General features: G+C 44.3%; 1 long non-coding RNA gene across 1 annotated transcript in view; it reads right to left on the bottom strand.

The window, feature by feature from the left end:
- The window catches only part of LOC309552384, an 879,384-nt gene that overhangs the window by 282,530 nt on the left and 572,739 nt on the right, over positions 1 to 24,115 (bottom strand). The window lies entirely within an intron of this gene.

Raw genomic sequence — 24,115 nt, 5'->3', positions numbered from 1 at the left:
TGTGAATGGGGAGTGGGTGTGTTAAATTTGGTGTTATCGCTCTCATTCTCTCATACTGGTCACTGGAAGTTCAACATGGCACCTCATGGCAAAGAACACTCGGAGGATCTGAAAAAAAGAATTGTTGCTCTACAAAAACCTAGGCTATAGGAAGATTGCCAAGACCCTGAAACTGAGCTGCAGCATGGTGGCCAAGACTATACAGCAGTTAAACAGGACAGATTCCACTCAGAACCGGCCTCACCGTGGTCGACCAAAGAAGTTGAGTGCACATGCTCAGCGTCATATCCAGAGGTTGTCTTTGGGAAATAGATGTATCAGTGCTGCCAGCATTGCTGCAGAGGTTGAAGGGGTGGGGGGGGGCTCAGCCTGTCAGTGCTCAGACCATACGCCGCACACTGCATAAAATTGGTCTGCATGGCTGTCGTCCCAGAAGGAAGCCTCTTCTAAAGGTGATGCACAAGAACCAAAACGTATTTGGTTCAGATGGTGTCAAGCATGTGCACCTCATAGCAAAGAACTCTCTGACGATCTGAAAAAATGAATTGTTGATCTACATAAAGATGGCCTAGGCTATAGGAAGATTGCCAAAACCCTAAAACTGAGCTGCAGCACAGTGGCCAAGATCATACAGCGGTTTAACAGGACAGGTTCCATTCAAATACAAAAATTGAGGCAAGAATTCTGACTAATTACAGGTGCACTTTTGCCTTATTCCAAATTTTATTACACATGTTCTTGAAGAGCAAGGTGGGATTATCCTTCCCATAGCGTGCAGTTTCCTTTCCTCATCCATGTTAGGTAAGATGTACAATATATGGCCAAAAGTTTGTGGCCACATGCAGAACATCACTCCTAAAGGAGCTTGTTGGACATCCTATTCTATCACCATGGACTTTAGTATGGAGTTGGTCCTGTCTTTGTGAATGTAAAATACTACACTTATCTGAGAAAAATCTCCACAAGATTCTGGAATGTGTCTGAGGGAATTTTTTCTCATTCAGCCAAAAGAACATTAATGAGGTCAGGTACTGATGTTGGATGAGACCTTGCCACAACTGACAATCCAGTTCATTTCAAATGTGTTCACTAGAGTTGAGGTCAGGGATCTGTGCAGCACTATTGAGTTCCTCCACACCAGATTAGCCAAACCATGTCTTTATAGAGCTGGCTTTGTACACAGGGGCACAGTCAATGCTGGAGCAAAAAGGGCCTTCACCAAACTGTTACCACAAGGTTTGAAGAGCGCAATTGCCTACAGTGTCTTTGTCTGCTGTAGTATTAACAATACACTTTACTGGAAACACCTGAACATACAAATTTAGAGGGATTCTTGCTTACTTTTGGCCACACAGGTAGGTGGGATGACTAGGTATCTGCAAACATTTGGCCATGAAATGTACCTTCACTTTGCAAAATGAAACATGATCAGAGTAGAACAGATGTCCCTCCACCTTCACCCATGACTGCCCAGCCATACCCTATACTTCACCGACCCCTTCCAATACTTGCAATTAATGGAGAGCACGCAACGAATGGAGTAAATAAATGGTGGAAGCAGCCTCTTTATTAACAAATAAACTTAAAATTACATAAATGATAAAAACATTCCTTTTAACAGAAACGTATCAGTAAATAAGGCAGTTGGTCTTTGAAGGCCCACCAAGCTTCAGTATGTTCCAACTATGCCCTGCGGAACCTTTTACCATAATTATAAGGCCTCCAGCCACGACGCACCGGTGATATGTTTTTTTTTTTTTTTGTCAAACCTAAAGCTGGATACACACTATCCAACTTTTGTGGTTAGATTTCCTTCAGATTTACCTTTTCTATGTAGTGCAAGGGCCTGCCTGATTGCATACAAATTGAAAGTGTTTAGGTTTGACCTCATATTATATGGTTTTGGTAAGTCTAAAGGCAAAAGTCTTCAGAAAATCTTATAGTGTGTATGGCCCATAAGGTTTGCTGTTTTAAAACTTTTTGCAATGTAACAATAAAAATAGATTGCTTTTAATACTGAACTGTCTGACTTTTGGGCACATTAAAAATCCCCATTTTCTAGTGCCCCCCCCCCCATTTTCCCTTTCCCTTCCTCCATTCCTTTCTTTTAGGGGGAGACCTGGAACACATTTTACATTTCTTTTCCAGTAAAGGAATATATGGTTTCTCTTGTAATATCATATTTAATACCTGCAGAAGCCGTGTCACTTTTCATATGATGATAAATGTCTAATATCTGTTAAAGTGTTTTTATTCATTTTTTAGTCATCCAGAGGATCCAATTCCCATATAACAAGACAGAATAATTAGCCATGGTTTATTATCAGTAGACTGATTAGTGAATCTAATTAAATGAGAACCAGGGGGATTGTTGCTGTGCCTTAGTAATCATGTGGTTCATATTGCAGAGACACAAGTCCTAAAGTGTATGAAAACCAGAGATGTATAGTAACTAAGTAGAACTACTTCACTACTGTACTTAGGTACCAAAAGGCGGTATCTGTACTTTCCTAGAGTAGAATTTTTTTCTCCTAGTTCCACTTTTACTTCACTACATTTTTTCAATGATTTCAATACTTCTACTCTGATATTTTTTTTTTTTGTGCTGCATAGTTACTCGTTACTATTCTAAAAATGACCACTGCCAGAACAGTAGATGGCAGGTTTCATGAAGCTCAAAACATGTGTATTATCAGCGCATACGATAATAAATGCTACTGTATGTATAAATTAAAGCTGCATTTGAAATAATAAAAAACAATATGATGTTCAAACTTTTGACTTCTTTCTTTAATAACTACATAACACAGTACTTGTACTTTTACTTTCAGTACTTGAGTAGCAAAATTTTTTAAAAAATTACTTGCAATACTTAAGTACAAAAAATGTTGAATACTTTAGTACTTCTACTCAAGTCACTTTTTGATAGAGCACTTCCACTTCTACTCAAGTCACTTTTTGTTCGAGCACTTGTACTTTTACTCAAGTATGGGTTTCGAGTACTTTATACAACTCTGATGAAAACCCCACATTTATTTTTTACTACATCTGACATCATACCTCACATTATACAGTTTGTAGTAGAGATCGACCGATTATCGGCAAAGCTGATATATCGAGGGCCAATCTGCACTTTCCCCGATATATCGGAATTGGCCCCAGAGGTTACCGAAATTACCGATATTTCGAAAAGTGCATGTCTTGGAGTGATGCCTGCAGCTGGAGGCATCACCCCGGTACCGGAGTCCATAGCCGACGGTCGGCTGTCTTGTAATGACAAGCAACCAGGAGACCCAGGCAACCATAAAATAATATAAATAAGCCGCGCTAAATAGTGAATCCGTGCTATAACGCACAAATAAATATAGTGATAGAAAAGTCCTAAAGAGTCCTTGAGTCTTCTATATATATATATTCAACATAAACGTGAAATCCACTGATTGAAAATAAAGTCCACTAGTTGTGCAACCTGCTTACCAGAATGCTTCAGATAATACACCCAATAGGATGGTATAACACCAAAAAAAACTTCGAAGGGATATTCTATACTCAAATTCCGCTGTGTGATGGGTCCCGTAGCTCAAGATGACTCAGCAAACGTTAGACCATGCACATGTAAAATAAATGATATAGGCTCCCATAGCATAAAACTGATATAATACACTAAACAATGTGAAAAAAATTCCACCGAATGGTGAAACCGCACCTAGTATAAAAACCACCACCTGTAGTGCAATCTGCTTACCAGATTAAAAATAATAAATAGCCAAATTGAGTATAAGTAAACACCGAATAGCTTAAAAAAGCTGTGCCTCCACCTATACCACTATCTGCTTACCGGAGATAGATATATTGCCAGTGGAAGATAAATCGTGATAAAGGAAGATCAACTTCACACAGAGGAACTGTCACCCCGATCCAACAAAACTGCTTACCAGATGGATGTAAAATAATGACCAGTGTTGTCAATCCAGCAGTTCGCTGTATAATGGGTCACGTGGCTCAAGATGACTCAGCAGACGTTAGAACACCCACATGAAAGATAAATGATATAGGCTCCCATAGCGTAACACTGTTATATTAAACTATGTATAAAGGGATTCTTCTAAATAATGAAACAACACCAAGTGCAAGAACCGCCACCTGTAGTGCAATCTGCTTACCAGATTAAAGAAGAAATTAAATCAGCGCTAAACTCTGAATGAGGGGGACCACCTCCTCTATCTTCAATGTACAATGTCGGATGATCACGTGGTGAGTAAATAAAAATAAATATATAAGTGAATCACAACTAATGGTGAAAACAAAATATAAAAAATATTAATATAATGGATGCAGTGTGAATAACAAATGGTGAGTAATCTTCTGAGTCCTAATCAAAATCTTCATATAGCTCACAAGTGACTCACAGTGAATAATGACAAGAACAATAATCAATATATATAGATGTGCAAATAACAATAGTGCTAAAGTGAATAATGCAAAAAGGTGCAGCAGTGCCCAATTAAAAATGCTGAAAAAATGTCCACAAAATCATTTCTTAAATAAGTAACAGTCCCATAGGATAATTAAAGTGCTAAGTGCCAACCAAAAGGTGATCTCTTCTAGTGCAATCTAAAAGGTGAAGTTACACTTCCAACAACAATATGGTGGTGAGTGTGTCACGGTGAGCTTACAAATCCAACACCGGGTGCAGTGGCCGCTCACCTCCACAACACTCAAAAAGAGCGTTTAAATCTATATCTCCAGGTTCCTCTCCTTAATCTTCCAATATGTATCTCCTATCGTCCCGCTGTTATGGATCAGGTGGTTTTAACTCGGTCCAGGCAGACAGCACTTAAACCCTGTAGCTGGTGCTCAAACAAGAGAGACTCTCATAGTGCAGTATGCCGGGTATACTTTATTCATGCCCAAATGCAGACTACTTACAATTAAGCAGGTAAAAACATGCAGACAGTCTCCTAGTGTGACCGCGGATGCGGTGAAATCCGAAGCTTCCGGTCTCGGCCGACGACCGGAAGTGACGTCAACACAGCTTGTCCCTGACGCGTTGCGCTCCCCTTTGAGAAACCTACGGGTGTTCGTAGCGCAACGCGTCAGGGACAAGCTGTGTTGACGTCACTTCCGGTCGTCGGCCGAGACCGGAAGCTTCGGATTTCACCGCATCCGCGGTCACACTAGGAGACTGTCTGCATGTTTTTACCTGCTTAATTGTAAGTAGTCTGCATTTGGGCATGAATAAAGTATACCCGGCATACTGCACTATGAGAGTCTCTCTTGTTTGAGCACCAGCTACAGGGTTTAAGTGCTGTCTGCCTGGACCGAGTTAAAACCACCTGATCCATAACAGCGGGACGATAGGAGATACATATTGGAAGATTAAGGAGAGGAACCTGGAGATATAGATTTAAACGCTCTTTGTGAGTGTTGTGGAGGTGAGCGGCCACTGCATCCGGTGTTGGATTTGTAAGCTCACCGTGACACACTCACCACCATATTGTTGTTGGAAGTGTAACTTCACCTTTTAGATTGCACTAGAAGAGATCACCTTTTGGTTGGCACTTAAATTATCCTATGGGACTGTTACTTATTTAAGAAGTGATTTTGTGGACATTTTTTCAGCATTTTTAATTGGGCACTGCTGCACCTTTTTGCATTATTCACTTTAGCACTATTGTTATTTGCACATCTATATATATTGATTATTGTTCTTGTCATTATTCACTGTGAGTCACTTGTGAGCTATATGAAGATTTTGATTAGGACTCAGAAGATTACTCACCATTTGTTATTCACACTGCATCCATTATATTAATATTTTTTATATTTTGTTTTCACCATTAGTTGTGATTCACTTATATATTTATTTTTATTTACTCACCACGTGATCATCCGACATTGTACATTGAAGATAGAGGAGGTGGTCCCCCTCATTCAGAGTTTAGCGCTGATTTAATTTCTTCTTTATTGCATTCGATAAGTGGGGACACTATCTATATCAGCAGCTTACTTTGGAGGAGTTCCAACCCCCCCCCCCCTTTTCCCATTGTGTTACCAGCCCCCTGCTGTTATTAGCCACCAGGTCATTTACCTCAATACAGCGCATAAGTTTACCTCTTTCCATTTCTGCTTACCAGATTAAGATGAAAAATCGCCAAAATATGTACATATGTACACCAAAAAGCTTGAACAAGCTGTGCCTCCACCAATATCACTACCTGCTTACCAGAAAGAAATGTATTGCCAGTGAAAAATAGAATCATGAAAAAGAAGGTCAGCTCCACACAGAAAGACCGTCACCCCAATCCTGCAAGCCGCTTACCAGATAGATGTTATATTATGACCAGTAGTATCAATCCAGCAAATCCAGCATAGTATGGAGACTCATATTCCGTAGCAGCATCAGTTAGAGGGTCATGTAAACAAAGGTAAAAAGACCCATAGTATAAAACCGTATGTTTATTGTAAAAACAAAAGGACAGCAACTTACAAACATGAAGGGAAGGATCGCTTGATCAGAAAGGCGAGCCGCCGGCCAGTCGGCTCTTCCGCCCGTCCTCCGTCTCACTCCAGTGACGTCAGCACGCCGCGACCCAGGCATCCAGCCTGCACAGCCGCCAAAGAGTATACCCGATCAAAGCCGCATTCGGCTCTGATCGGGTCTCCATGTAAAAAACCCGGAAGTGATGTCATGATGACATCACTTCCGGGTACTCAGCGACAAATTCTAAAAAATGACAGCATTCAAAATGGCCAAACTGGGCCAGATCTCTCCACAAGAGTACCTGTCAAATAAAGAAAATAAAAAATATCGGTCAATATCGGTCGATACCAATACGCGATGACCAAAATATCGGTATCGGCAATAAAAAAAAAATGATATTGGTCGATCACTAGTTTGTAGCAGTGTGTTGTACTATATGGGTTCATTTTTGGTCACTAAGGGGGTTAACTGTGGACAGTGTTGCGTAGGGTTCAGTATATGGGGAGAGGAAGTTGTTCATCACAAATAAACAATTTCCCAGCACACTTACCAGCCAGCCTGCATAACAACCAAATTGTTCTGTCTAACAGTTTACGTTAAAAAAAGAGGGTTTAGTTTGCACTCATTTGCAAATATTTGCATAAGCCGCAGTGCCCAAGGGACCTCTGTATATACTGCCTTAACTCTACATTTCCAGAGCCTCCATAGTAGGAGCACACAGGGCCAGGACAAGGGGTGGGCAGGAGGGAAAGCTGCCCTGTGCACTGTGGTATCATAGGAGGGGAGGGGGGCACCACAAGGGGGTTGGGGGTTGAGGGCATTTGAGTTAAATAGGGGAATGTTTGGGGGGGGGGGGGGCGTCAGGGGGGTAGAATTGTTCTTGGAGGGCAAATTTGGGGAGGTGTGCTAGGAGTGGTGATTTGGGGGGATTTGTGTTGGGAAGGTGGATGGGGGAAGAGCATTTGTGCTATAAAAATAATATGATAAGGGGAAATATTTTATTTTGGGGGGGGGGGGAATTTCTGCTAGTAGGGATAATAGGGGGACATTTGTACTAGGAGGGGAAATTTGTGGGGGGAGGAGGAATTTGTGCTGGAAGGAGTTATTTGGAGTGGGTAGAGGATTTGTGCTTGGAGGGGAAATTTGAGGGTTAGAGGATTTGTGCTGGGAGGGGGGAGAGGAATTTGTGCTGGAACTGGGATTTGGAGTGGTAGCGAGAGGATTTGTGCTTGGAGGGGAAATTTGAGGGGTAGAGGATTTGTGTTAGGAGGGGAAAGGTTTTTTTTTTGGGGGGGGGGGATTTGTTTTTGGAGTGAGGTAGGGGGAAGCTATGTGCTTGAAAGGGAAATTTGAGGGGTAGAGACTTTGTGCTAGGAGGAGGAAGAGTATTTTTCGGGGGGATTTGGAGTGGGTAGGGAGAGGTTTTGTGCTTGGAGGGAAAATTTGAGGGGTAGAGGATTTGCGTTAGGAAGGGAATTTTTTTTTTTTTTTATGGGGGGGGGGGGGGGGATTTGTGCTTGGTGTGAGGTAGGGGAAAGCTATGTGCTTGGAGGGGAAATTTTTAGGGGTAGAGACTTTGTGCTAGGAGGGGGAAGGGGTTTTTTTTGGGGGGGGGGGTATGTGCTGGGGACACATGGGGAGAAAGAGGATTTGAGCTGGGTGCTTAGGAGGTGAGTATGCAGATTAGTGCTCGTTTTATTTTTTTTTTTTTTTTTTGGGGGGGGGTCATATATATATTTTTTTTTTAAGGCAAAGGTCCAGGAGAGTAAAATGGCTATTGTTGCAATTTTTTATGTCAGGCAAGGCTCTTCTGGGTGCAGGTCTACCTCCAGGGCCTCCATTTGCGGGCTACATTTGACTGCTGGGTGGGGTTTCTGGCTACCATGCCCCAAATGCACTAGGGCTCCTCCCAACCTGGCTCATTACTGGGCCCTGACTCAGCCCTGACATCACTGGAAGAAGGCTTTAACTAAAAGGGGCCTAGCACCTGATGACACTTCTTTTTGTAGCCAGACACAGTTCCAGAACATAGTCATCTAGTGGCAGATTAGCTAACTGCACCTGCTTACACGTGGGTCTCATCTGAATGCCTTTTGTCTACTACGATGCCACAGCACCCCTGACAACCTCAGACGGCACCCCAGGGTATGTCGTATGTCTTCACATACACTATTGTCAAAAGTATTGGGATGCCTGCCTTTACACGCACATGGACTTTAATGGCATCCCAGTCTTGGTCCGTAGGGTTTAATATTGAGTTGGCCCACCCTTTGCAGCTATAACAGCTTCAACTCTTCTAGGAAGGCTGTCCACAAGGTTTAGGAGTGTGTCTATTGGAATGTTTGACCATTCTTCCAGAAATGCTTTTGTGAGGTCAGGCACTGATGTTGGAGAGAAGGCCTGTCTTTACTCTAATGCATCCCAAAGGTGTTCAGTAGGGTTGAGGTCAGGACTCTGTGCAGGCCAGTCAAGTTCTCCCACCCCAAACTCGCTCATCCATGTCTTTATGGACCTTGCTTTGTGCAGTGGTGCGCAGTCATGTTGGAACAGGAAGGAGCCATCCCCAAACTGTTCCCACAAAGTTGGGAGCATTAAAATGTCCTAAATGTTTAGGCATTGTAGTGTATTAACACAGACCAGGCTGTACAGGTTGCTTCTTTATTCACTGCACATTAGCATGCAACTAACTTCAGCCACACCCAGCTCCCAGACATATACATAATTGTAACATTTTGCAGACAGCAACTTAACCCGTTGCTTACCATACTACATTCCCTCCTCTCTTTGAATAAAACATAACATGCACAACGTATTAATAAGATTAACAAAATGCATGGATGAACAACTAAAAATTTAAACTATAAACTCCTGACTATACACATAGTCCTTAAGGTAGGCCGGTGGATTTGTTGCTCGTTTTTCTCTTGGCCATTCCGATGTGGATGGTTGTGGATTGAAGTCTGGATCACTGGCAGTATCATCACTACTCTTTGCCTGTTCGCCATCTTCCGATACTTGACCTTCTGACTCAATAAATTTCTTCACAAATGAGGAATTACGCACTTTTGTGTGTCCATCTAAATCCTCTAAAACCACTTGAGTACCTCTTTTCTCCTTTACAACATAAGGCTCAGGTTCAAAGGACGGAGTCAGTTTGTTAAACCGATCATTTTGAAGCAACACCTTATCACCCTGTTGAAGGCCACTAGGTTGACAATGGCGGCGGTGGTTTGCATACTGTTCAGCCCGGATCTTCCTTTCCTCATCAATATGCCGAAAAGGTTTCTGACTTGTAGGAGGACCCCCAATGTCTGGCAATTTTGTCCTGAATTTGCGACCACAAAGAAGTTCCGCAGGACTAACGCCAGTGACAGTATGCGGAGTTGTGCGATAAGCCAAAAGAAAACGCCACAGTTCCTTTTTCCAGTCTCTTCTCTCTAAATGAGCAATCCGCAAAGCTTTCAGCAAGGTTCGATTCTGGCGTTCCACTTCCCCGTTAGCCTGTGGCCAGTATAGAGTTGTACGATGATGTTCAATAGCATTTGATTTCAGATAATCCTGAAATTCCTGAGAAGTAAATTGGGCACCATTATCACTCACAATCCGTTTAGGCAATCCATGAGATGCAAAAATGCTCTCCAACCCCTCAATTACAGTTGATGATGTAGCTTTAGTGAGAACTACCACCTCTTGCCACCTTGAATAATAGTCCACAACAACTAAAAGATGGTGTCCAGATGGAATGTCGCACAGATCAATGGCTAAATCTTCCCATGGTCCCTCAGGTAGAACAGTGTGAGTTACTGGTTCTGGTTTAGGTTTGCTGCCCACCAACTGACATGCTCGACATGAAGAAACCAAACGTTCCACATCCTTGTCAATTCCTGGCCACCAGACTTTCTCACGTAATCTTTGTTTAATGCGTACAATGCCTTGATGGCCCTCATGGGCTAAATGTAATGTACGTTTCCGTAAGTCTTTAGGCATCACAATACGATGGCCACGTAGAACTAGTTGTCCTGCAATACTCAGCTCTTGTTTGATTCTGTGATAGCTTGGGTCACAATCCACCCAAACCCCTTGTCTTACACATTTTCTCAACCGAGCAATTTCCGGATCCACAGATGACAATTCTTCAACCTCCCGCGGTGTCAATGCCTGAGGCATGGCGTTAGTAGCCAAAAAACGAATGTACTCTTCTGCCAGGTTATGAACAGGTGCAGAAGACTGCGGCAATCTGGAAAGTGCATCTGCCGCATTAGTCGGTCCAGGTCTGTACCGCACTGTAAAGCGATATGGTAACAATCTGAGAACCCATCTCTCAATTCTGGCGGATGGTTTTGAGCGTGGCGAATATATCACTTCCAGAGGCTTGTGGTCTGTGATGATTTCAAAATCAAGGCCGTAGAGATAGGTGTGAAACCTTTCACATCCCCAAACAACAGCCAAAGCTTCTTTCTCGGTCTGAGAATAACGTCTCTCTACATCAGTGAGGGATCTGCTTGCATACTGAATAGGCCTGTAATCGCCTGTGCATTGTCTCTGAACCAAGATGGCGCCTAACCCCACAGGGCTAGCATCGACAATAACTTGGGTGTGTGCAGTAGGATTGAAATAAGCCAAAGTTGTGGCACAAGTCAGCCGTCTCTTAAGTTCATCAAATGCACCTTGTTCCAAAAAGCCCCACTTCCAAGGGACTGCTTTGCGAGTCAACACTCTCAAAGGTTCACTGACAGTCGCCATATCTGGAATAAACTTGGCACAGTAATTCACTAGCCCAAGAAAACTGCGTACTTCTGCAGGGTTTTCAGGATTTCTGGCATCAGACACAGCATTAATTTTACAGTCCTCCGGACCAATGCCCCTGTCAGACAGCACATGGCCCATAAAAGTCATTTTATTCATTTGAAATGTGCACTTCTTCTCATTTAATGTTAACCCTTTCTCCTTCAAGCGATTTAGCACTGCACGGAGACGTTCATCGTGCTCCTGTGTGTTTGTTCCCCACACAATTATATCATCAGAAATGTTATGCGTGCCTTCACAACCATGTAGCACTTGCTGAATCACATGTTGATAGGCCTCCGGTGCGGACGATACGCCAAACATCAACCTCTTGTATCTAAAAAGACCTTTATGGCTTGCAAATGTAGTGATGACTCTAGATGCTGGGGTCAATTCAATCTGATGATATCCCCATTTCAAATCCAGTTTACTGAAGACACTTGCCCCATTCATTGCATGTAGAACATCTTCAATAGTGGGAATTGGATGGCTCTCTCTCTGCACAGCTTGGTTAGCACATCTCATGTCCACACAAATCCGAATATCTGTGCCCTTTGGTACAACAACTAAAGGCGATACCCACGGAGTGGGCCCTTCCACAGGTTCAATAATGTCAAGGTCTAGCAGCTCTGCCAGTTTGTGCTCAACAGGTGATCTCAGGCTATAAGGAAGTCTGCGTACTGGCTGTGCAATAGGCTTTACATGTGGATCAATGTGAAGCTCCAACTGAAAATCCTTTAATTTTCCAAACCCAGAGAAGCAATCTTTAAATTCCTCTTTCAATGCAGAAATAGCAGGAGACACCATATTCACTCTTGCGCTGCCTACATCACGGCCAATCTGTAACACCCCTAGTGCCATTGCGGTTTGACGACCAAGCAGAGGCGACCCTGTGCCATCTACAACATAGAATTCGGTCTGCAATGGAGGACCAGTCTCATGTGTTTGAACAGAGGTATAAAATTTGCCTTTAAGTTGCAGTGGTGTACTGGAGCCATAAGTATAAATCTGTTTAGTGGTGTTACACAATTTAAGGTGATTTTCTCTGCCATTAAGACTGTGCCAAGAAGCCAAGTCCATAACATTGCATGTAGCTCCAGAGTCAATCAACACTGACACATCTGTATTTCCAATCTTAATGGTTAATGTCCCGGCTTGCAGAGAACACAGGGAGAATATAAATTCACAGTCAAGAGCACTCTCTTTATCCTCAGCTATAACATTTACTTGTGCAGATTGTCCTTTGGTTTTGTTATCTCTGGTTGTACTTCTACACACAGCTGCAAAATGACCTGTCTTTCCACAAGCATAGCACATTTTATTCTGTACCACAGTGCAGTCCTGACTTGTGTGTCCCGCCCTGCCACATTTATTGCAGGTGATGTGTAAAATCCTCTTTGGAAAACTCTCTTTTCTACTCCAGATATTCCTATTATTATAGGTAGGTTTGGAGACTGTATTGACAGATGCAGTGTTCTTGGTTTCAATATGCAGAGCCCGGAGCTCAGACAGTTCAATGGCTCTTGCAATCTCCTGCAGACTAGTAAGTGTGAGACTAGGTTCTCTCAATAATCTCCTCCTGAGGTGCACAGATGTGCATTTCTCTATGACCTGATCTCTGATTATCTCCTCAGTTACAGTCCCAAAATCACAAGACTTTGCCAGATATTTCAGCCTAGTCACATAACTGTCTGTGGTTTCTCCCAGTGTCATGGTCTTACCTTCTTGCTGTTCTCCTTCGTTTGACATGTGCTGGTGGCCATCTTGGTTTCTGGGTTTCTTGTAGCCTCCCACCCTGCGGTTCCTCCTTCCCACTGGGAGGAGCTGGATGCCTAGCTCATATATATAGGAGGTCTGTGGCTTCAGTTCCTTGCTTGGTCCTCCTGTGTTCACATGCTTCTAAGACTGCTGCTGCTTCTGGTCCCTGATCCTGGCTTCGTCTGACTACCCTGCTGGTTCCTGATCCTGGCTTCGTCTGACTACCCTGCTGGTTCCTGATCCTGGCTTCGTCTGACTACCCTGCTGGTTCCTGATCCCGGCTTCGTCTGACTACCCTCCTGGTTCCTGACCTCTGGCTTCGCAAGGACTCTGCCTCGGTTTCGCCATCCGTTTGGACTCTGCTTTACAGCTTGATTTTCAATAAAGCCTTCTTATTTTCACTTATCTGTTGTTGTACGTCTGGTTCATGGTTCCGTGACACCCAGTTCTTGCACAGCCTGTCTAAACTTATATCTTTCATAGGGAATATTTTTCTTTGGCTCAAAGTACTCACTCAGTTTATTCATGGCTGTCTCATAATCTGAATCTTCCCCTGTTGCTCCCAGGGTTTCAAAAATGTCCTGAACTTGAGGTCCAGCTAGATGCAGCAGCATGGCTCTCTTCTGAGCAGGTGCAGTCACTCCTGTGGCTATAACATAGAGCTGAAATCCCTTCTTCCACTTGTCCCAGCGCTGTGAGAGACTAGTGTGGTCTCCAGACACATCAAACGGCCGGTAAATCCAGAAAGCTAGCCATCCTCGTCGCCAAAATGTAGTGTATTAACACAGACAGGCTGTACAGGTTGCTTCTTTATTCACTGCACATTAGCATGCAACTAACTTCAGCCACACCCAGCTCCCAGACATATACATAATTGTAACATTTTGCAGACAGCAACTTAACCCGTTGCTTACCATACTACAGGCATGATGATACCTTAAGAGTTCCCTTCTCTGGAACTAAGGGGCCAAGCCCAACCCCTGAAAGACAACCCCACACCATAATCCTCCCTCCACCAAATGATTAGAAACAGTGGACAAAGCAAGGCCCATAAAGACATGGATGAGCGAGTTTGGGGTGAAGGAACTTGACTGGCTGAGCACAACCCGGTAGAACACCTTTGGGATGAATTAGAGTGGAGACTGCGAGCCAGGCCTTCCCATCCAACATCAGTGCCTGATCTCATAAATGCCCTTCTGGAAGAATGGTCAAACATTCCCATAGACACTCCTAAACCTTGTGGACAGCCTTCCCAGAAGAGTTGAAGCTGTTATAGCTGGAAAGGGTGGGCCAACTCAATATTGAATCCTACAGACTAAAGCTGGATACACACTATACAACTTTTGTTGTTCGCTTTCCTTTAGATTTACCTTCAACTATGTAGTGCAAGGGCCCGCCTGATTGCATACAAATTGAAAGTGTTTAGGTTTGACCTCATGTTATATGATTTTTGGTAAATCTAAAAGGAAAAAATCTACATAAAATTGTGTAGTGAATATCCAGCTTAAGATTGGGATGCCATTAAAGTTCATGTGCGTGTAAAGGCAGGCGTCCCAATACTTTTGACAAAATAGTGTATATGAAGATATGTTCTTGCTGGTTTGAGGTGGTCTGAACATTGGCCACAAGAGGGTTCTAATTCACACATCAACTAAGAAAACATAAAAAAAAAAAAAAAATAGAAAAAAAAAAAAAAGAAAAAAAAAAAAAGAAAAAAAAAAAAAAAAAAGAAAACATACATTTTTGTTGGACTGCATACAGTTCCCTCGTGCAGCCAACAAGTTTTCTTAAATTTTCTTTTTTGCGATCTTTGTTTTATTAGGAAGATTTCCCTACACCTCCTAGCCTGTAGACCCAACAGGAAGTGAGAGGATTTCTTTCCAATGTGAGGGATATAACCTCTTAGACAGTTGTCAAGTGTCCCCATTGAAAGATTTCCCCTCTCTTTCTGCCCTGGAGTTAAAATGCTCCCTGCAATGCAATTTAATACATTCAAAAAGGTAATCATAAAAAAAAAAAAAACATACAGTATCTCACAAAATTGAGTACACCCCTCACATTTTTGTAAATATTTTATTCTATCTTTTCATGTGACAACACTGAAGAAATGACACTTTGCTACAATGTAAAGTAGTGAGTGTACAGCTTGTATAACAGTGTAAATTTACTGTCCCCTCAAAATAACTCAACACACAGCCATTAATGTCTAAACCACTGGCAACAAAAGTGAGTACACAAATAAGTGAAAATGTCCAAATTGGGCCCAAAGTGGCAAAGTTTTGTGTGGCCACCATTATTTTTCAGCACTGACTTATCCCTCCTGGCCATGGAGTTCACCAGGGCTTCACAGATTGCCACTGGAGTCCTCTTCTACTCCTCCATGACGACATCATGGAGCTGGTGGATGTTAGAGACCTTGTGCTCCTCCACCTTCCGTTTGAGGATGCCCCACAGATGCTCAAAAGGGTTTAGGTCTGGAGACATGCTTGGCCAGTCCATCACCTTTACCCTCAGCTTCTTTAGCAAGGCAGCGATCGTCTTGGAGTTGTGTTTGGGGTCGTTATGTTAAAATACTGCCCTGCAGGCCAGTCTACGAAGGGAGGGGATTATGCTCTGCTTCAGTATGTCACAGTACATGTTGGCATTCATGGTTCCCTCAATGAAATGTAGCTCCCCAGTGCCGGCAGCACTGATGCAGCTCTACACTCCCACCAGATGGTGTCAAGCATGTGTGGCAGCAACCAGGTGAGGAGTACAAAGACAAGTGTGTCTTGCCTACAGTCAAGCATGGTTGGCTGTAGGCAAAACACACTTGTCTTTGTACTCCTCACCTGGTTGCTGCCACACATGCTTGACACCATCTGAACCAAATAAGTTTTGGTTCTTGTGCATCATCTTTAGAAGAGGCTTCCTTCTGGGACGACAGCCATGCAGACCAATTTGATGCAGTGTGCGGCGTATGGTCTGAGCACTGACAGGCTGACCCCCCCAACCTCGGCAGAAATGCTGACAGCAATGATACGTCTATTTCCCCAAGACAACCTCTGGATATGACGCTGAACATGTGCACTCAACTTCTTTGGTCGACAATGATGACGCCTGGTATGAGTGGAATCTGTCCTGTTAAAACGTTGTATGGTATTGGCCACCATGCTGCAGCTCAGTTTCTGGGTCTTGGCAATCTTCTTATAGCCTAGGTCATCTTCATGTAGAGCAATGATTCTTTTTTCAGATCCTCAGAGAGTTCTTTGCCATGAGGTGCCATGTTGAACTTCCAGTGACCAGTATGAGAGAGTAAGAGTCATAACACCAAACTTTCCACACCTGCTCCCTATTCACACCTGAGACCTTGTAACACTAACGAGTCACATGACACTGGGGAGGGAAAAATGGCTAATTGGGCCCAATTTGGACATTTTCACTTAGGGGTTTACTCCCTTTTGTTGCCAGCGGTTTAGATATTAATGGCTGTGTGTTGAGATATTTTGGGGGGACAGCAAATTTACACTGTTATACAAGCTGTACACTCACTACTTTACATTGTAGCAAAGTGTAATTTCTTCAGTGTTGTCACATGAAAAGATATAATAAAATATTTACAAAAATGTGAGGGGTGTACTTACTTTTGTGAGATATTGTACATAAACCTCTACAGATCATGAAAATTCCTAGTCCTAGAGCCAGTGTGTTTGAGACAGGCCCGGACTGGCCATAGGGCATTCCATGGCAAACCAAAATTCCTGGTTCGCGCATGCGCCCCGCAACCACCGGTCACCTGGCAACCAAGCCGCCAGGAGAGGAGGAGGGACAGAGAGGCCTTCTTCAACACCACCTTCCATATATGTGGCTGCACAAAGGTACAGAAAATCAAGGCTGATCTGAGGTGTGAAGGTGCAGAAATTGGGGTTATCTGAGGTATGAAGGTGCAGGAATTATGGTGATCTGAGGTGTAAAGATGCTGGAATTGGGGTGATCGGAAATGTGAAGGAATTGGGTTGATCTGAGGTGTATTGGGGTGATCTGAGGTGTGAAGGAATTGGGGTTTATCTGAGGTGTGAAGGTGCAAAGCTTAGTTGATTTCTTACTATTATTCAAGAGGTTAACAGCATTTACTTAATAAGATTCCTTTCCGTGTTAAATTGACAGTTTTTTTTTTTATGTATCTGGCCCTCTTAATTTCTTTGAAAACATTTTTCAGCACAATATGCCCAAAAGGATGCCTACCCCTAGATTAGAGCAATCCACATCTTGTGCTGCTTTATACTATTTTCTGCACTCCACCATCAAAACCATAGTAAAGTAAGACAAAAAACAGCATCATATGGCAGCTCCAACCTAAATTGGCCCCAATCTGTCACATTCAACTAGAAAAGGTACCGTAATTGAAGTCACACATTCTGGAAACCCAAATCCTATCACCAACTGCCATTGCGAATGCCCCCCCCCCCCGGGCTGCTTAGTCTAAAAGGCCTATTTTTTTAGTCCCAGTCTGGGCCTGGTTTGAGATAAAAGTAGATATCCAAAAAAGTAGATAGTGAGGCCCCGTTCACACTGGGGCAACGCTACTTCCCGGGGCGACCTCCGAGGTCACGGCGCACTGCTCGCACCGCGACCTCGGAGCGGCCGGCACGGACTTCATAACATTGAAGTCTATGCAGGTCGCTCCGGGTCGCCCCAAAGAAGCTCAGGACCCTTTTTCTAAGTCGGAGAGACTTGTGTCGCTCCTATTAGAACGGGTCCATAGCTTCTCAATGCCAGGCAACCTACGGCGACCTGTCAGGCGACCAGGTCGCCTGACAGGTCGCCCCAGTGTGAACGGGGGCTAAAGGTCTCATCATGTTTATTATAATGTATCAATTGCAAAATGGTGAGGCGCATGAATCTGATTTCAATTTGTGAATTGAACAAGAAAATAACTCCCCCTAGGATCAAAACTTCCAAGACACAATATCATTTGCCACAATCATTTTGATGTGTAGACCCTAGCTAAAAGCAGAACACCACTTTCTAAAAACCTTGTAACGAACGTTGTCTGCTTCATCCAGCAGGAGATCCATGAGCAGATCCCCCACTGAATCGAAGCTGAATGGGATACATGTGAGTTTTTGTCCATCCATGACTGTTGAGTTTGTGTCCACATTTACACAATGGACAGGGGTGGAACCGTGATGGCTCTATGGGTGGCCAGATGTAAGCAGACTTGTGTCAGGCTACCTCTGATCCATCATGTTTAGGTCAGGAAAAATGGAAAAGGACGCAGCCTTTTTCCATTTTCATTTTCCGGATGTGGACAGACTTGGAGTTAGGCGGGTATAAACAGACACAAGTCCATTCACATCAGCCTTCCCATCAGTGGCGGCCGGTGTATTGAGGGCGCAGGGGCGCGGCCCCCCCCATCCATGCGTCCGGCCCCCTAATCTGCATGCAGGGCACTGGACGCATGGAGCTTAATGGTTTTTTTTTTTTTTTAAATCACCTGATTAGAGCCAGAGGCTCTAATAGGGTGATGAAAAGGGTGGAGCAGGGGCGCAGAGCAGTGCGCCCCGACTCCACCCATTGTGTGACAATAGCGAATGAAAATTGGCCAATACGCGCTTCCTGATTGGCCGCAAGGCAAACCCCATGCCATTGGCCGAGGAGGAGGCGGGAGTGGGAGGACTGGAGGAGACGCGCCGAGGGACTGAGGAGAAGCCGCCCGCCGCCGCTGCTGCTGCTCCAGGTAAGTAAGGGGGCACGCACACTGATCTCTGCATTGGGGGAATGTATGCTTCTCACTGCATTGAAGGGGCACGTACGCTGATCTCTGCATTGGGGGAATGTATGCTGGTCACTGCATTGAAGGGGGCCCGCACACTGATCTCTGCATTGAAGGGGGCATGTACGCTGGTCACTGCATTGAAGGGGGCATATATGCTGGTCTCTACATTGAAGGGGGCATGTACGCTGGTCACTGCATTGAAGGGGGCATGTACGCTGGTCACTGCATTGAAAGGGGGCACGCTGGTCACTCTGCATTGAAAGGGGGCACGCTGGTCTCTTTGCATTAAAAGGGGGCACGCTGGTCTCTGTGCATTGAAAGGGGGCACGCTGGTCTCTTTGCATTGAAAGGGGGCACGCTGGTCTCTAGGCATTGAGAAGGGGCACGCTGGTCTCTAGGCATTGAAAAGGGGCACGCTGGTCTCTCTGCATTGAAAGGGGACACACTCTACCTTAATAATTGAAGGCCCCTTTCAGACTTTTGCGACCTTAAAGCGGAGTTCCAGCCATTTACTCACCTGTCCAAAGGTCCAGCGATGCGGCCGCCGGAAGCCTCGATCCTCTCCCACGGCGCCGGCATCACTGCTGTGGGCACCCGGCTGTTACAGTTTGCGGCTTCACAGCCGGGTGCCCACTGCGCATGCGCGAGTCTCTGACGTGTCCCAGAAGATTGCAGGGAGGGAGGGGGAGAGGAGAACTTCCGCTCAGGGCGCCGCGGCGCTCCGAGCGGAAGTGGGAGCGGGTACCTGTAAAAACTAGGTACCCGCTCCCCCCCCCAAAAAATGACATGCCAAATGTGGCATGTCGGGGGGTCAGGACTCCCTAAAGCGGAAGTTCCACTTTTGGGTGGAACTCCGCTTTAAAGTCACGCAATTTTTTACAGTGTTTTTTGCCGCAAAGCAATGCCTATTACATTTTTCTTTTGGGCCCCCCCAAAAATTTTGAGCTACAGCCGCCACTGCTTCCCATAGACCCACATAGAGCTTCATATCAAGTCTGACCTGATCAGAAAGCCCATGTGAAATGGCCCTAACTGTAAATACCTTGGTTTGTTTATTTTTTGCTCCTTTAACACGGAACTTCACCCAAAAGGGGATGCTACACTTGTTTGCATCCTTCCCCCTTACATTGCTACATTTGGCACTTTTTGGTGGGGAAGGGGGAGCAGTTGATCTAAGCTGGAAGTTCGGCCCCCCTCCTTCCCCCGCAGTCCTCTGGGACACATCACAGGTCCCAGAACTATGGGACCATTCACAAGGCCCAGCGTTGTTGTGCAGTAGGATACTGTCTATGAAGCCGCAAAGCTTCACTGTCTATTTTCCTTACTTGAGATGCCGGCGCCTGCACCCAAAGCCGATTCGGCTCGGGTGAGGACATTGCTGGATCCCTGGACAGGTAAGTGTCCTTATATTAACTGCTTCCGGACCGTCCACTGCCAATTTTCTGCGGCAGGGCGGTCCTCCTGCGCGAAACGATGTAGGTCTACGTCGGTCGCGCGCCTGAAGCTTGGGGGCGAACGCGCACTCCTGCCCCCACTTGCCAGCGGAGACTCCACTGCACGGGGCAGGTGGCTCCGATTGCCGTCTGGCACCTGCGATCGCTCCCCGCTGAGAGAGAAGGACGGGCAGCTGTTGTAAACACAGCTGGCCGTTCTTCTCCCTGCAATGATCATAGAGCCCCTGTGATCCTTCTATATAGGATCACAGATCTCTATGGTCATTCCACAAGCCACGCCCCATACAGTTAGAAACACGCACCTAGGTAAACATTTAACCCCTTGATCACCCACAGTGTTAACCCCTTCCCTGCCAGTGTCATTATTACAGTAACAGTGCATATTTTTAGCACTGATTACTGTAGTAATGTCACTGGTCCCCCCAAAAGTGTCAAAAATGTCAGTTAGGGGTCCGATCTGTCCGCTGCAATGTCGCAGTCCTGCTAAAATCGCAGATCGCTGCCATTACTAGTTAAAAAAAAAAAAAAAAACAATAAAAATGACATAAATCTTTCCCATAGTTAGTAGACTTTTGCGCAAACCATTAAAAAAACGCTTACTGCTATTTTTTCACCAAAAATATGTAGCAGAAAACAAATTGGCCTAAAATGTTAAAAAAAATTAGATTTTTACATTTTTTTGGGAATGTTATATAGAAGAAAGTGGAAAATATTGTTTTTTTTTTTTTTTTTCAGAATTATCGCTTTTTTTTGTTTATAGCGCAAAAAAATAAAAATCGCAAAGGTGATCAAATATTGTACCACTAAAAGAAAGCTCTTTTTGTGGGAAAAAAAGGACATCAATTTTATTTGGGTACAGCGCCGCACGACCGCGCAATTGTCCGTTAAAGCAACGCAGTACCGATTCGCAAAATATGGCCTGGTCATTAAGGGGATAAAACCTTCCTGTCCATAAGTGGTTAAAAGTCAGCAGCTACAGCATTGTATTCATTTTTGGGGGGAGGCCTGGAGCTCCTCTCCGGAAGATTTTCCCGGAGTTTTTTCCCAGTTAATTTAACTGACAATTGCGCGGTCGTGCGATGCTGTACACAAATACAATTTATGTCCTTTTTTCCCACAAATAGAGCTTTCTTTTTGGTGGTATTTGATCACCTGTGCGTTTTTTTTTTTTTTTTTTGCACTACAAACAAAATAAAACTATCAATTTTGAAAAAAAATGTTTTTTTTATTTATTTATTTATTTTTTTTACCAGTAATGGCGGCGATCAGTGACATATAGCGGGACTGCAATATTGCGGCGGAAAAATTGAACACTTAACTGATACTTTTGACTCTTTTGGGGACCAGTTACACTAATACAGTGATCAGTGCTAATAAATATGCACTGTCATTGTGCTGGGACACAGTTAACCCCTTCCTGGCAGGAAACGGGTTAACATCAGGGGCAATTAAAGGGTTAAATGTGTTCCTAAGTTTTACTTACTAACAGTGTGGGAGGTACTTTGACTAAGGGAAGGCAAAGTTCCGTGTTCCTGCTTAGCAGAAACACAGCATCAGTACCTTCCCCTTTGACAGAACGGCGATCTGCCTTGTTTACATAGGCAGACCACTGTTCTGCTTCTTTCCTGGATAATCAGCGGGTCCCGGCGGACTTTGAGTCCGCCGGACCCGCTGATTGGCTCCTGTTGTGTCCCATCACAGCGGGAGCGGGTAGTGCGTGCGCTCCCCAGTCCCGGAAGTGCAGGATCACGTACAGGTTCTTGATCCTGTGCAGGAAACCCACCTTGCCGCCGTATTCATGCAGTATGTGGATGGCAAGCGGTTAAGCAGATATCCTACAGAATGACCTGGACAAAATAACAGAGTGGGCAACGACATGGCAAATGAGGTTTAATGTGGAGAAGTGTAAGGTTTTGCACTTGGGGTCTAAAAACATAAAAGCACAATACACTTTAGGGGGGGGGGGGGAACTTTGGGGGAATCAAAAATGGAGAAAGATCTGGGAGTCTTGGTAGAGGATAGACTAAGCAATAGCATGCAATGTCAAGCAGCAGCTGCCAAAGCCGGCAGAATATTAGCATGCATAAAGAAAGGGATGTATTCCAGAGATAAGACTATAATCCTTCCACATTATAAAACTCTGGTCCGACCACATCTGGAGTATTCTGTCCAGTTCTGGTCGCCAGTCCTCAGGAGGGATGTGTTGGAGCTGGAGAGACTCCAGAGAAGGGCAACTAAACTAATTAGGGGATTGGAGGACCTTAATTATGAGGAGCGTCTGCAATCGTTTGATTTATTCTCCCTGGAGAAGAGACGCCTGAGAGGGGACATGATAGCAATTTATAAATACCTCAATGGTGATCTCAGCATAGAAAAAAAGCTATTCAGTCAAAAGGATTGCATGAGGACTCGAGGGCATACAATGCGATTAGAGGAGAAGCATTTTAACCTCAGGCAACGTGGGGGGTTCTTTACTGTTAGGGCTACAAGATTGTGGAATTCTCTACCACAAGAGGTGGTTTCTGCGGGAAGTATGGTGGCTTTCCAAAGACTCTTGGACATACATCTCATGGATCAGAACATTCAAGGGTATGAGAGATGATTGCGTCCAAACACACCTACACAGGTTGAACTGGATGGACTGTTGTCTTTATTCAACCTCAACTACTATGTAACTATGTAGCTTTCTTTGTTCAGCTAGCTGGTTGAATGAAAATGACTGCTCCGATTCCCCCATCCATACATTTGATGTGCATGGAGGAATCCTGCCTGCTGTGTCACTGTACTCTGATAGCAGGACTCCTCCCCCCTCAGAATACACTGATCAGTGCTGGACCTAGAGCCAGATTTAGATCTTGGGGGGACCGAGGCACTTCAGGTTCAGGGGGCCCATTATACACAGAGTTGGTTTACATTCTCATTGACACACACACACACACAGTCATAGTGCTCCATGTGTGGTTTGCTTGAGCCACCCAAAATTCAATTCAATTTTTCATTTTCGTACAAGGACAATTTATAAAGGATTTTTCTTTTACTTATTTTGGCACCTAGGTTGGGTTCCTCTTTAATTTTAATTACTGTGAAATGTGATGTTACTCCAAAAGGACATAGCTTTTTTCAAAGTGTCTTCTAGGTTGGTCAGGTGCCATTATGGGTCCTTCCTTCTTCCCTCCAGCGGGCCTTGGTGGCTGGTCCCTACAGCAGCACAGAACATTGTGGCACGTGAGTGACTCTGTGATACAGAACTCTAAACGCTGGCTCATGTGATGATGTCCCCACAGGGGCAGGCCCTTCACAGCCTGGGCTCAGTGGATGTCTGTTTAATGATGCTGGTTTTCACACAACCTTACAGACTAGTAACATCTGGTGGTGGGAAAGAATTACTGAGAGGCACAACGCTAGAATAAAGGTGAGTATTTCAGTGAAAGAAACATTTTCCAGCCAATTGTGTATTCAATTTTATCATATCCATACCCCAGTGTGTCCTTGCACTATGAAGCGCATTCAAGGGAGACACGGGTGGAGTGTTCTCGTTTCTGTTGGATCGATAACATTTTTTAAACCTATTTGAATCAGGGCTGTGTGGCTTCACATTTTCACCTACAGTATGCAAGTGTAGGAATATGCTGCCTTCGACTGTCTGAATTTGTAAATGCCTGTAAATATATTATGTATGCACTTCCTGTCCCTGGGTTGTTGGCTTTGAAACCCCAGAAGGAGGAAGTAGAGAGAGAAAGAGAAAGTCTCAGCCACATGTCCTGTCCATGCTGCTAAATCCTGGACCAAAAGATGCTATTATGCAAGGATTCCCATAATTTCTTTTGAGGGGGGAATGTGCTTATTACTGCCGGATCAAAAACGTTTTTTAATTGG

Source organism: Pelophylax lessonae, assembly GCF_965119305.1.
Source record: "Pelophylax lessonae genome assembly, chromosome: 4".
Lineage (NCBI taxonomy): Eukaryota > Metazoa > Chordata > Amphibia > Anura > Ranidae > Pelophylax > Pelophylax lessonae.
This window is presented reverse-complemented; position numbering and strand designations above follow the sequence as displayed.